This window comes from Trichosurus vulpecula, chromosome 2 (genome assembly GCF_011100635.1).
Source record: "Trichosurus vulpecula isolate mTriVul1 chromosome 2, mTriVul1.pri, whole genome shotgun sequence".
Classification (NCBI taxonomy): Eukaryota; Metazoa; Chordata; class Mammalia; order Diprotodontia; family Phalangeridae; genus Trichosurus; species Trichosurus vulpecula.
The window spans coordinates 2,598,740-2,609,907 of record NC_050574.1 but is presented as its reverse complement, the minus strand read 5'-3'; positions in this window follow the sequence as shown (position 1 = coordinate 2,609,907).

Genomic DNA, 11,168 nt, shown 5'->3' with positions numbered 1-11,168 from the left:
TCTCATTTTCCCTCAGAGAATTCACACGAGATTGAAGCCACTCCTGTAATGAATGTAGAAAGACATCAGGTGAAATATAGAACTTGTTAGACATCAGAAATTTCACCTTGTGAACAAGCCCTATCTGGACTCAATTGGGAAGGTCTGCAGCCAGAGCTCATGTCTTCACTTTCATCAAGTATTCATAGTGGAGAGAAGGCTTATGAATGTGCTCAGTGGGATCTGTCTTTTCCTACAAGATGGAGGTCACTAGATACCACAATTTTCACATTGGGAGGTAGGCTTATAGAAGCAATACTTGTGGGATGACCTTCACCTGGAGCTCATATGTGTGTGTACATTGGAGAAATCTTCCTGGAGATAAAATTTATGAATCTAATTAATAAGGGAAGGCATCTCCCTGCAGCACAGACTTCATGAGACATCACAAATCTCATATTGTGCATAAAAGCCTGAAAATAGATTGAATTTTGTTCTGAGATCCTAAGGTTTCTTCTGACTCCCTTAAAATATTCCATAGCCACCTAAGGTAAAACCTGCCACTACCTTGCTCACTTAACTCTCCTCCAGCTGCAGTGAGAGAATCCTTTCTAGCTCATGTCTCAAGCTGTCCTAGGGTGGTAATCTGCTTCAGTGCTCTGAAACTGGTTCTGAGCCATCATTGCAAGGTGGAACCATCAGTTAACAGCAGCTGCAGAACTTTTGAATTCTGTGGATAAGTACCTAGGGTACTTTCCAGAGATGTATACATTAATAATGAGGTTCATGCATGCATTGCCAGAGCTAGCTCAGTGTTTGGGAGGCTGTGAAGGAAAGTGTGGGAGAGAAGGGGTATTAGACAGACTACCAAACTGAAGGTCTACAGAGCCGTGGTGGTGACTTCATTGTTGTATGCCTGTGAAACCTGGGCAGTGTATGTGTACCATGCCAGGGAAGTGAATCCCTTCCATGTGAATTGTCTTAGGAAGATTCTGAAGATCACCTGGCAGGATAAGGTACCAGACCCTAAACTGCCAAACATTCAAACTCAGCTTCAGGGAGCACAGCTGTGATGGGCTGGCCCTGTTGTTGGAATACAGAATGTATTCTTGCCAGAAAGACTATTTCATGGAGGACTCCCACAGGGCAAGTGTTCACATGGTGGTCAGAAGAAGGGATACAAGGACACTCTCAAGAACTTTGGAATTGATTGTGTGACATGGGAGACACTGGCCCAGGAGTGCTGAGTCTGTTGATCCCTCATCAGAGAAGGTGCTGTGCTCTATGAGCAAGGCAGAATTGAAACAGCTCAAAGGAAATACAGAATGCACAAATTTAGAGTACCTACCCCAAATGTCCTAGTGGACTCTTTGTGCTAGACCTGTGGTAGAGCATTCTGAGCTTATATTGGTGTGATGAGCCACAGTGGGACACATTGAAACTTGACTCTAGCACAGTGATGTTATTTTGGTCCTCTTGGTGAACAAAGGACAACCACCACCCAACCAATCAGTCTTTCAGAGCCTTCAGGCCCCCTACCAGGGGGCTGAATGTCAGACTGGATTTTGTGTCCCAGCTTCAGGCTTCCCCTGGTCATTCCCTGGTGGCTCCATCCCAGAGTTGTCCCCACCCCAACCTTCCCAAGCTTCCCTCCTGCCTAGATCAAGCAGTCAGTCTGTTGTCTAGATACCATGTCAGCGTGTTAGTTGGGGAGAGGGGGTGCAGGGTGCAGAGAGGGCAGAAAACTAACTGGAGGGAGATCTCAGATTCTGGAGCCATTCAGGCTCTGGGATGCCAAGCCTCTTCTGCCTCTTGGTTCTGTGAAGGAGATTGGGAGAGAGGAAGGGGACAGAAGAGAAGGAGCAGGAGAGAGTGGGATCATCTTCTTTTCCAAGCTCTACCATACCAGTAGGTTGGAGTATCTGCCCTGAGGGCTTGTCCAGACAGTCTCTAAATCCCATTAGACCAGCCTCCTGCCCTGGGAGTGCACTCTGTCCTCAGACTTGACCAACAACAGCCAAAGAGGCCATTTCCAGTGACAAAGGGGATTGTCTATGAGGCTGGCAATCCCCTACCTATGGACTGCTTCTTTACAAAAATAGGCAGGAAATTGAAAAAAAGTAGTAACAACAGTGCCCTGCTCTCTCCGTTTTCAGTTGATGTGAGGGATTTTCCCATCACAAAGACTAACTACCCACCCTCTCCATCTCCATCCCAGTTGTGGTCCTCCTGTGTTCATTGCTAAATTTTAAATGTATTTTACCTTAATGGTGCATCTGCCCTTCGAGGGTCAAACACCCCGACTATCCTGGGATCTGCCGGTAAATGAGCCCCGTTCTAATTCAAGTTAGGAGAAATGCGCTGACCAGCCTGACTGCATTTGGTGAACAACCTCCATTCTGAAACCAAGCCCCGTTTTGCTGTGAATCACTTGCTCTCCTGGAAATCTGCAGGTTGCCTCTTCCTTGTTCTCCCCCTCCCACCTCCTGACATCTGGAATCAGCTGGTAGTAATGGGGGAGGAGGTGCTCTCAGAGCTGGCCAGCCTGGTGGGTGGTGGCCCTGGAGGAATAGGAGCCCTGGGGTGGAGTTTGGAGCCGTGGGCGGGGTCTAGGGCAGGAGAGGGCTCATCCCAGTGGCCAAGGGATTCCATGTGATGGAGTGCTGGGCTTGGGAGGAGAGGCAGGCAGGGTCCTGAGCTCCTAGTCGTGCCTGTGATTGGAGGAAAGGGCCAGTTCTCGGGGCCTGAGAGGCTGGGCACAGGGGTGGGAAGTCCCTTCCAGAGGTGGCTGGCTGAAAACAGGAACTTGTGCTAAGATTGGGCTGCCTTCTTCCTTCGCTCCAAGCCTAGGACTCTGTGCCTTCCTCCCAAACAGGTGAGACCTCTCAGCCTCGTTCTGTCAGAACAGAGACCTCCCTGCCTTTCTGGCCCAGAGCAGAGATCATGCTGACTTCTCTTGGACCCTCGATCTCTGCCTTCAGGACCCCAACTCTGTGGGTGCAGGTCCCAGGTAGGTCTGAGCCCCTCACCCCCCACCCCAGACCTGCTGGCTTCTGCTCCCTATCCCTACCACTGGGTCAGTTCCTTCTCCTCTGACCGTGGGAGTGCCCTCCAGGTCCACCTGGAGGAATCCTCCCTCCCAGTCCTGCCTATTGGACAAGCTTCCCTCTGCTAACTCTTTTCCAGACTCCCAATCACTTCCCAAAGTCCAGGGTCACCCTCCCCAGATGAAAGATTGGGTCACCCTTTCCCAAAATTCAAACCTTACCCACAGGAACCCAAGAATCTTGTCTCCCTGCCCTCAGCTTTTGGTTGGAGACTCAGTTGTTCTTCGTTCAGACCAACCCCTGGCTTCCCCCACCCCCAGGACTCGAAAGTCCTGCTTGCCCTGGGGACCCCACTTTGGATGCTGTAAACAAAGCTCTTGCGTGGCCCCCCTTACCTTCTGGGCTGCTTCCCTATCCGATCCCAGGCACTGGCCGCCTGTGTCTGGTCTCCCTTGAGAGATTCCAGAGGGTCCCAGTAGTTCTTCCCAGTTCCTAGTTAGAACCCAGGACACAGTCCTCCTGCTTTCCCAGGCTTAGTGTTCTCCAGGATCCCTTCTGTCTCTCCAGTGTCCTTGACCTCCCTGCCGTGACTGGGTTAGAATGTCTCCCTCCCATATTCTACCGAAGTCATTGTGACTAATATAAATACCCAGATTAACTACAAAGGACATATGAAGGAAGATGCTATCTGCATGCAGAGAAAAGAATTGGGGAATAGAAGTAGGCATGGAATGATGTTGCATACATACATGTACATGCATATGTGTCTAATGCTAGCCATCTCTAGGGTAGGGAAAGGGAAGAAAGAATGAAATTTACATGATAAGTTCATTATATGTTTAAGAAGAATAGCACATTGTAAATGTAGTTTCATGTGCAACATTTTTATTATACTATTTTATAGAAATGCTCATTTTGTTCCATAAATTAAACAAAATTTAAAAACTAATAACCCCAACCAAAAACCCCACTAGATGGAATTATAACATAAACAGAAGATATGTTCAAATCAGAAAATTACCTTAGTACTACAATGTGAGGCAATGTAAAGTCACTTCTTATAGAATGTTTGTGAGGGTTCATGATGGCTTCAAGTCAGTTTTTAATGTGCATGTCTAGTGAGCATATTTCTCAAGGAGTCTGCTGTCTGCACCAGAAGAATGCCAAAATTTGTAACGCCCTTGGTGTAGTGATTGCAGTGCTGAAGAAGTGACATTACAAGGTTCCATTGGAATGCAGCAGCTGCTCTAGTGCACTATACAGAAAGCAAATGAGGGCATGTGCACACACGTGACCATCCACTAAGAACTGATTTGCATTTGTCCGTGAAATCTTTCTGGCTGTTTGAAATAATTTGATATCAGATTGAGAAACTGAAAGCATTCATTGCCCTTAGAAGGTGACAGAATTTGATGTAAACTCTGCATGAACGCCAAAATCATTGTATGCCTGTTCATTTCCTAAGCTTTCTCTCCAATGTGGGTGCTCTGATGGAGTAAGTCCATGTAGTGCTGGGGAAGGAGCACACCTAGTCACCAGGTTTGAGTTTTAGTCTCAGTTGCTGGGATTTGGGGTGGGTCACAGCCATTCTGAGCTTATAGCCTGAGTTGTGAAGTGTAATGAGATGCCTGCCCTGACTGTATGGTACATCTAGTGTGAAGGTCTAGCCTTATTGTATATGATGTTCTTTGTAACTTAAATCATACTCTTGAGTGAGCAATTGGCGTTTTCAACTGATTCATTCTGCCTATTTCAGTTTCACACAGAACTCCATTCCTGTGGAACATCAGAGGATCCACACTGGAGAGAAACCTTATTAAAGTGATCAGTGTAGAAAGGCTTTCCAATGGAACTCCAATCTTCCTGCACATCAGTCAAAGAACCTACACTATAGAGAAACATTATGAATGTGATCACTGTGGAAAGGCTATCACAAAGAGCTCCAGTCTTGCTTAACATCAGAGAATCCACAGTAGAAATTTCATAAATGTCATGAATAAAGCAGATCTTTTCATTACTGCTCTAAGTTTATTCAACATGAGACATTCCACACTGGAAAGAAACTTTAGGAAATAAGTGATGTCATAAAGTATTCAAATAGAAGTCATCCCTTATTTCCCACCACACAATTCATACCAGACAGATGGGTGAAGAAAGGCACTCAGATGGACCATCAAGATGGTTCAGTGTAATCATTCTGAAGAGAAGTTGTATATAGATTCAATGTCAGGCAGCCAGAGATCATCTCTTACTTTACATGAGAGGATCCATATGTGTTGGTAAGCAAAATGGGCTCTTAGCAGGCAGTTCAACCAAGTGCCCTTGAAGAGTTTGGCTTTTGTTTCCTTTGAGTTATTCAGTGTATTTCATTGAGTCTTATTAGGTGCTAAGCCCCAGGCCCAAACCCCTATTAGGTGCTAAGCCTAGGTGGGTGTGAAGCTCCCAGGGTACTAAGGGGAGGTGCTAACTCAAGAGCCAATCGTAGGAGCCTAAGTTCTGGTCATTCAGATGACATTTGATGATGTCTGAAGCCTTATAAGAAGAGAAGACAGAGCTATTTGTGCGGGGCTCTCATTGCGGTGGTGCTGATGTGGAGACTCATTGGGGACAATGAAGACCAAAACATACAGCCAGAAGAAGTCAACAAAGTCAAAGAGCCTGCATCAAAAGCTTCCAAGAAAAACATGAACTGGTCTGAGGCCAGTGAAGAGCTCAAAAATGATTTGGAAAACCAAGGTAGAGAAGTAGAGGAAAAATTGGGAAGAGAAATGAGAGTGATGTGAGAAAACCATGAAAAACAAGTCATGGCCTAATTTGTAAAGTATAATGAGAACCCTCATATTCCCTGTGTCTCATGTTTGTTGTGAGGGTCCAATGTAATTGGACTGTGTGTGGAACTAACTCAGTGTTAATGAAATCATCCTATCAATGTGAGCTAATAGCATCTCAAAGTGATTGATTCTGTCCATTTACATTTGAAGACTCTTCTTTTTAACTTGGGAAATTGAAAGTCAACCATTTTACATCCTGCCAACAGAAGAGGATATATTTATACATGTGTATGTGTTGGTTTCCATCAGGTGCAGAGACCAGGTTGACTGTGAAGCAGATGAGGGCAAATCTGAAAATGACCTCATGGAAAGACTTTTCTTAATGCACTGAATACAGGGCTGGTCTTGCTACACATAAGAGAATCCACACTGGAGAGAAACATTGTGAATGCAGTCCACACACATAGAAAGGCTTTGAGAAAGAATTCTAGTGTTGCTAAGGATAAGAGAACAAATACTAAAGAGAAAGCACATGAGTGTCATGAATGTAGTAAAACTTTTAGTGCACACGCTTCCCTTATTAAACATCAGAGAATCCGCACTGGAGAGAAACCTTATGAATGTAATGAATGTAGAAAGACTCTCACCCAAAGCTCAAATCCTGCTGAACATCAGAGAGTGAATATTGGAGAGAAATTTTATGAATGTAATAATTTTAGGACTATCAGAGAGAGAGAGAGAGAGAGACACAGAGAGAGAGAGAGAGAGAGAGAGAGATATGTACTCTTGCTACACATCAGAGAATCCACAACAATCTTACATATGTGAAGATCAATGTGGAAAGCATTTCTGATATTACTCCAAATTTGTTAAACATCAGAGAATCCACACTGGAGAAAAACCTTATGCATGTAAGAATGTGGTAAAACTCTCACTACAAGCTCGAATCTTGTTGAACATCAGAGAGTGCATATTGGACCGAAACTTTATGAATGTCTAGAATATGTGAAACCTTTTAATATACATTCATCCCTAACTAGACATCTGAGACTCCATAATGGAGGGAAAATCTCATTAATATAATCCATGTGAAAAATCATTCATGCTAAAGTCATCCCTTAATTCCTATAAACAAATCATAGGAGACAGAAATCATGTAGGAAGGCATACAAATGGAGTACAGAGCTTGTTAGACACAAGAAAATTGATCTTGGGAACAAGCCCATAGTGAGCAAAACTGAGTATAATACTTCAGGGGTAAAAATGGATTTTCAATGAAACAGAGGACTTTCAAGCATTTTAGATGAAAAGCCCAGAGATGAATAGAAAATTTGACTTTCAAATACAAGAATCAAGAGGAGCATGAAAAGGTAAACAGTAGGGAGAAATCATAATAAACTCAGTAAAGTTGAACTGTTTTGTTTACATTTCTACATGGAAAGATGATATTTGTAACTCCTGAGACCTTTCTCAGTATTAGGGTAGTTGAAGGGAATGTACATATATACAGACAGAGGGCACAGGGTGAGTTGAATATGAAGGGATGATATGTAAAAAAAAAATAAAATAAAAGGGTAAGAGAGGAATATATTAGGAGAAGGAGAAAGGGAGAGATAGAATGGGGTAAATTATCTCACATAAAAGTGGCAAGAAAGAGCTGTTATAATGGAAGGGAAGAAGGGGTAGGTGAAAGTGAATGAGTGAACCTTCCTGTCATTGGATTTGCTTAAAGAGGGAATAACATACACACTCAACTGGGTATCTTACCCTACAGGAAAGTAGGGGGAAGGGGATAAGAGGGGGTGATTTCAGAAAGGAGGGCAGATTGAGGGAGGAGGTAGTCAAAAGCAAACAACTTTGGAAAAGGACAGGGTCAAAGCAGAAAACTAAATAAAAGGGGACAGGATAGGATGGAATGAAATATGCTTAGTCTTTCAGAACATGAATATTATGGAAGTATTTCGCATAATGATATATGTATAACCTATATTAAATTGCTTGCCTTCTCAAGGAGGGTGGATGGTGAGGGAAGAAGGGAGTGAATTTGGAACCCATAGTCCTAAAAACAGATGTTAAAAAAATTGAAAAATTGTTTTTGCCTGCAACTGGGAAATAAGATATACTGGCAGTGTGGTATAGAAATCTATCTTGCCCTACAAGAAAGTAAGAGGAAAGTGGATGGGGGAGGGGGGAGTGGGGTGATAGAAGGGATGGCAGACTGGGGTAAGCAGCAATCAGAATATATGCCATCTCGGGGTGGGGGAGGTTAAATATGGGGAGAAAACTTATAACTCAAAATCTTGTGGAAACAAATGTTGAAAACTAAAAATAAATTTTTTAAATTGGAAAAGAAAAAACAAAAGAAAGCAAAAGAAAGTTCAATGGAGAAAGGCTAACTCATACCATGGACAGAGCACACCCTGTCACAGTGTTTGAGTTCCAGCCTCAGCTGCATGACCTAAGCTGCTCGTGTCATGAGAATGCTGGGCCTGCCTGTGTCACAGGTGTTTGTGAAGATCTGATGCGATTGTGTGAAGCTCTTTGTAAATCACGTTATCCTGCAGGTGTGAGCTAATGGCATTTTAAAATGATTGATTCTTCCCATTTAACTCTAAAGACTTTTATCTCTAAGCCTGGAGAAAGAAGATGTAGATCTGTTAGTTTACCTTATCCCAGTGGAAGGAAAGGATTACAATTATATATCTGTCTACATGTGTCTCCATATAGATGTTTTATTGTTTCTTTGTTGCAGAAGGAGAGATTAGACCTGAAAGGAAAGAATCTACAGCAGAGCTAAGCATTTGTGTGGAAGAAGCTCATGAGCAAAGCTTCATGAGTCATGGTCCCTGGGACTTCACTTGGGAACAAATCTGTGCTGGACTTCACAGAGTCCACACAGGAGAGAAACCTTATGATTGTTGTCATCGTGGGAAAGACTTGAGTCAACAGTCCTCCCTTATTTACCATCAAAAAATTCACACTGGAAAGCAATCATGAGTGTCACGAATTCCATAAAGCTTTTAACGAATCCTCATCCTTCAGGGTGTCCCTAAAGTCTGGACACATGGGAAAATTGATGGCAATGTGGAGTTATTGCATCGAGTTCACGTGAATCTTGCAAAGCCTATTAACCTTTGCATCACAAACGATGGAAATCATATTGAAGACATTATTTGTGAATGTTCCAATTAGATAAAATGTGGCTGAAAATCTCATTCAGTTTGTTTCTTGAAAATATGCATTTTTGCCTATGTGTCCAGACTTTAGGAACACCCTGTACATCACAGTATTGACAGTAACAGGAAGCCTTATGAATGTAATCTGTGTGGAACTGCGTGGTGATGCAGCTCCAATCTTGCTGTACATCAGACAATCCACAGTGGAGAGAAATCCATGCATGTAGGCATCTTGCTCTACCTCTGAGAAGCCACACTGGAGAAAAACGTTTTGAACATAAGCAATGTTTCATTGTTTTCCTCGCTTCTTGGCATTGCTGTTTAACAAAACCTTATCTCTTTGCTATTCTCTGGAATTCTGCATTCATTTGGGTATATCTTATGCTTCTTCTTTTTACCTTTCCCTTTCTTTCTTTCCTCAGCTATCAGCAAGGCCTCCTCAGACAGCCATTTTGCTTTCTTGCTCTTCTTTTCCTTTGGAATAGATTTAGTTGCTGCCTCCTGTACGATATTAAGAACCTCTGTCCATAGTTCTGCAGGCACTCACTCAGATGTAATCCCTAAATCTATCCATCACTTCCACTTCATATTCATAAGCAATGTTATTTAGGTCATGTCTGTAGGGTGTGATGGTTTTCCCAATTTTCTGCTATCTGAATCTGAATTTTGCAATAAGAAGCTCATGATCTGAGCCTCAGTCAAATCCAGGTTGTGTTTTGATGGATTGCCTAGAACGTCACTACTTCTGCCTTTTTTCCCTAGCAAATGTTTTAGGTTTTCATGGAACTGAGTAACTTTGGGCTCTTTGGAGTCAGTGGTTGGAAGACAGATTTCTTACTGTGATGTTGAATGGTTTGCCTTGGATTTGAACACTACTTGACTATACTTTGGAATAACCTTGCTGGAGACAAAACTTATGGATCCAATTAGCAAGGTTAGGTCTCTTGCTGAAGACCTCATTAGATTTCCCAGTGTAAGAGACCTCATTAAACATCCAAAATTCCTTACTGTGAATAAATCCCTATAAATGGCTTCATGGCTTGTCCCTCTGACATCCCGATGTTTCTCATTACTGTTCAGTAATATTCCTTTGAATTCATATACTGTGATTTCTTTAGCTACCCAACGATTGATGGGTACTCACTTCATTTCTTCTTCTTTGCTGGCCCAAAAAGTTCTGGTATAAATATTTTGGTAACTGACTGCCATCAGAGTATTAAAATCATAGCTAGACAGAGTGATTTTCTATGTAAGATAATTTGGAAAATATACTCAACTGAATTGATGTCATTTGATTGACAACAAGGCTGTGTTTTAAATCTGTTTTGTCCAAACAATAACATTTGTTTTGACTCTGTAATATTGTATCGGTTATTATGCTTCAAAATTTCCTTTTATTGTGCTTTGGGGAAATTATTTGATGAGAAATGTTACTAATTTTTAACATGTTACCTGGAGGGTGATGCAATTGTATTCTTAGGAAATCAACTCCTCTTTTGATCTGGATGCTGTGAAAAGATGAATTAAACTCTTAGACAATGTGGTTACAATGTTTCTAAACTGCTAAGTATTTAATTGGATGAGTACGGGCTTTTACTAGAATAATCAGAATAACTTACTGTTTGGCAAAAGTAGAAAAGACTTCTCAATCCTCCTTCTCTGAGAAGTTCTTTGGGGACTAACCAAATGCTTTGGGACCTTCCCTTTGGGCATGTCCACCAAATCTGTGCCCTGGGGAAGAAGAAGCTGCTAACTTCTAACCTAATGAAGCGACTTCCTGAGTAATTAAGACCTCTAAGAGCCAAAGCAGGGTTTGGGGAGGGGAGCTTGCAAGTTTGTTTATGATGGAGGAGCTTTGAGAATTTGTCTGGCCCCTGATTATGGGAAGTATGAAATTCCACCCAGAGTAATATGTATGGCAGTTAGACCTTTGACCCAACTCAGGCTCAACAGACTTACTGATTCAAAACTGGACCCCTTCCTTGAGGAAAAGCGATATTGTGAGATCTTGGAATGCAGAAAATAAGAGAATGGCTCCAATCCCCATGATCTGGGGACTCCATCATGTCAATTCAACAAATCCTGGTTGTGTGCCAGGCACTGTGCTAAGTGCTGGGGTTACCGTTGGTAAGGTGAACCCCATTCTGTTTGGTCTTGATCAAACCTTTGGTAAGAGGTGTGAACCATTACTGAGT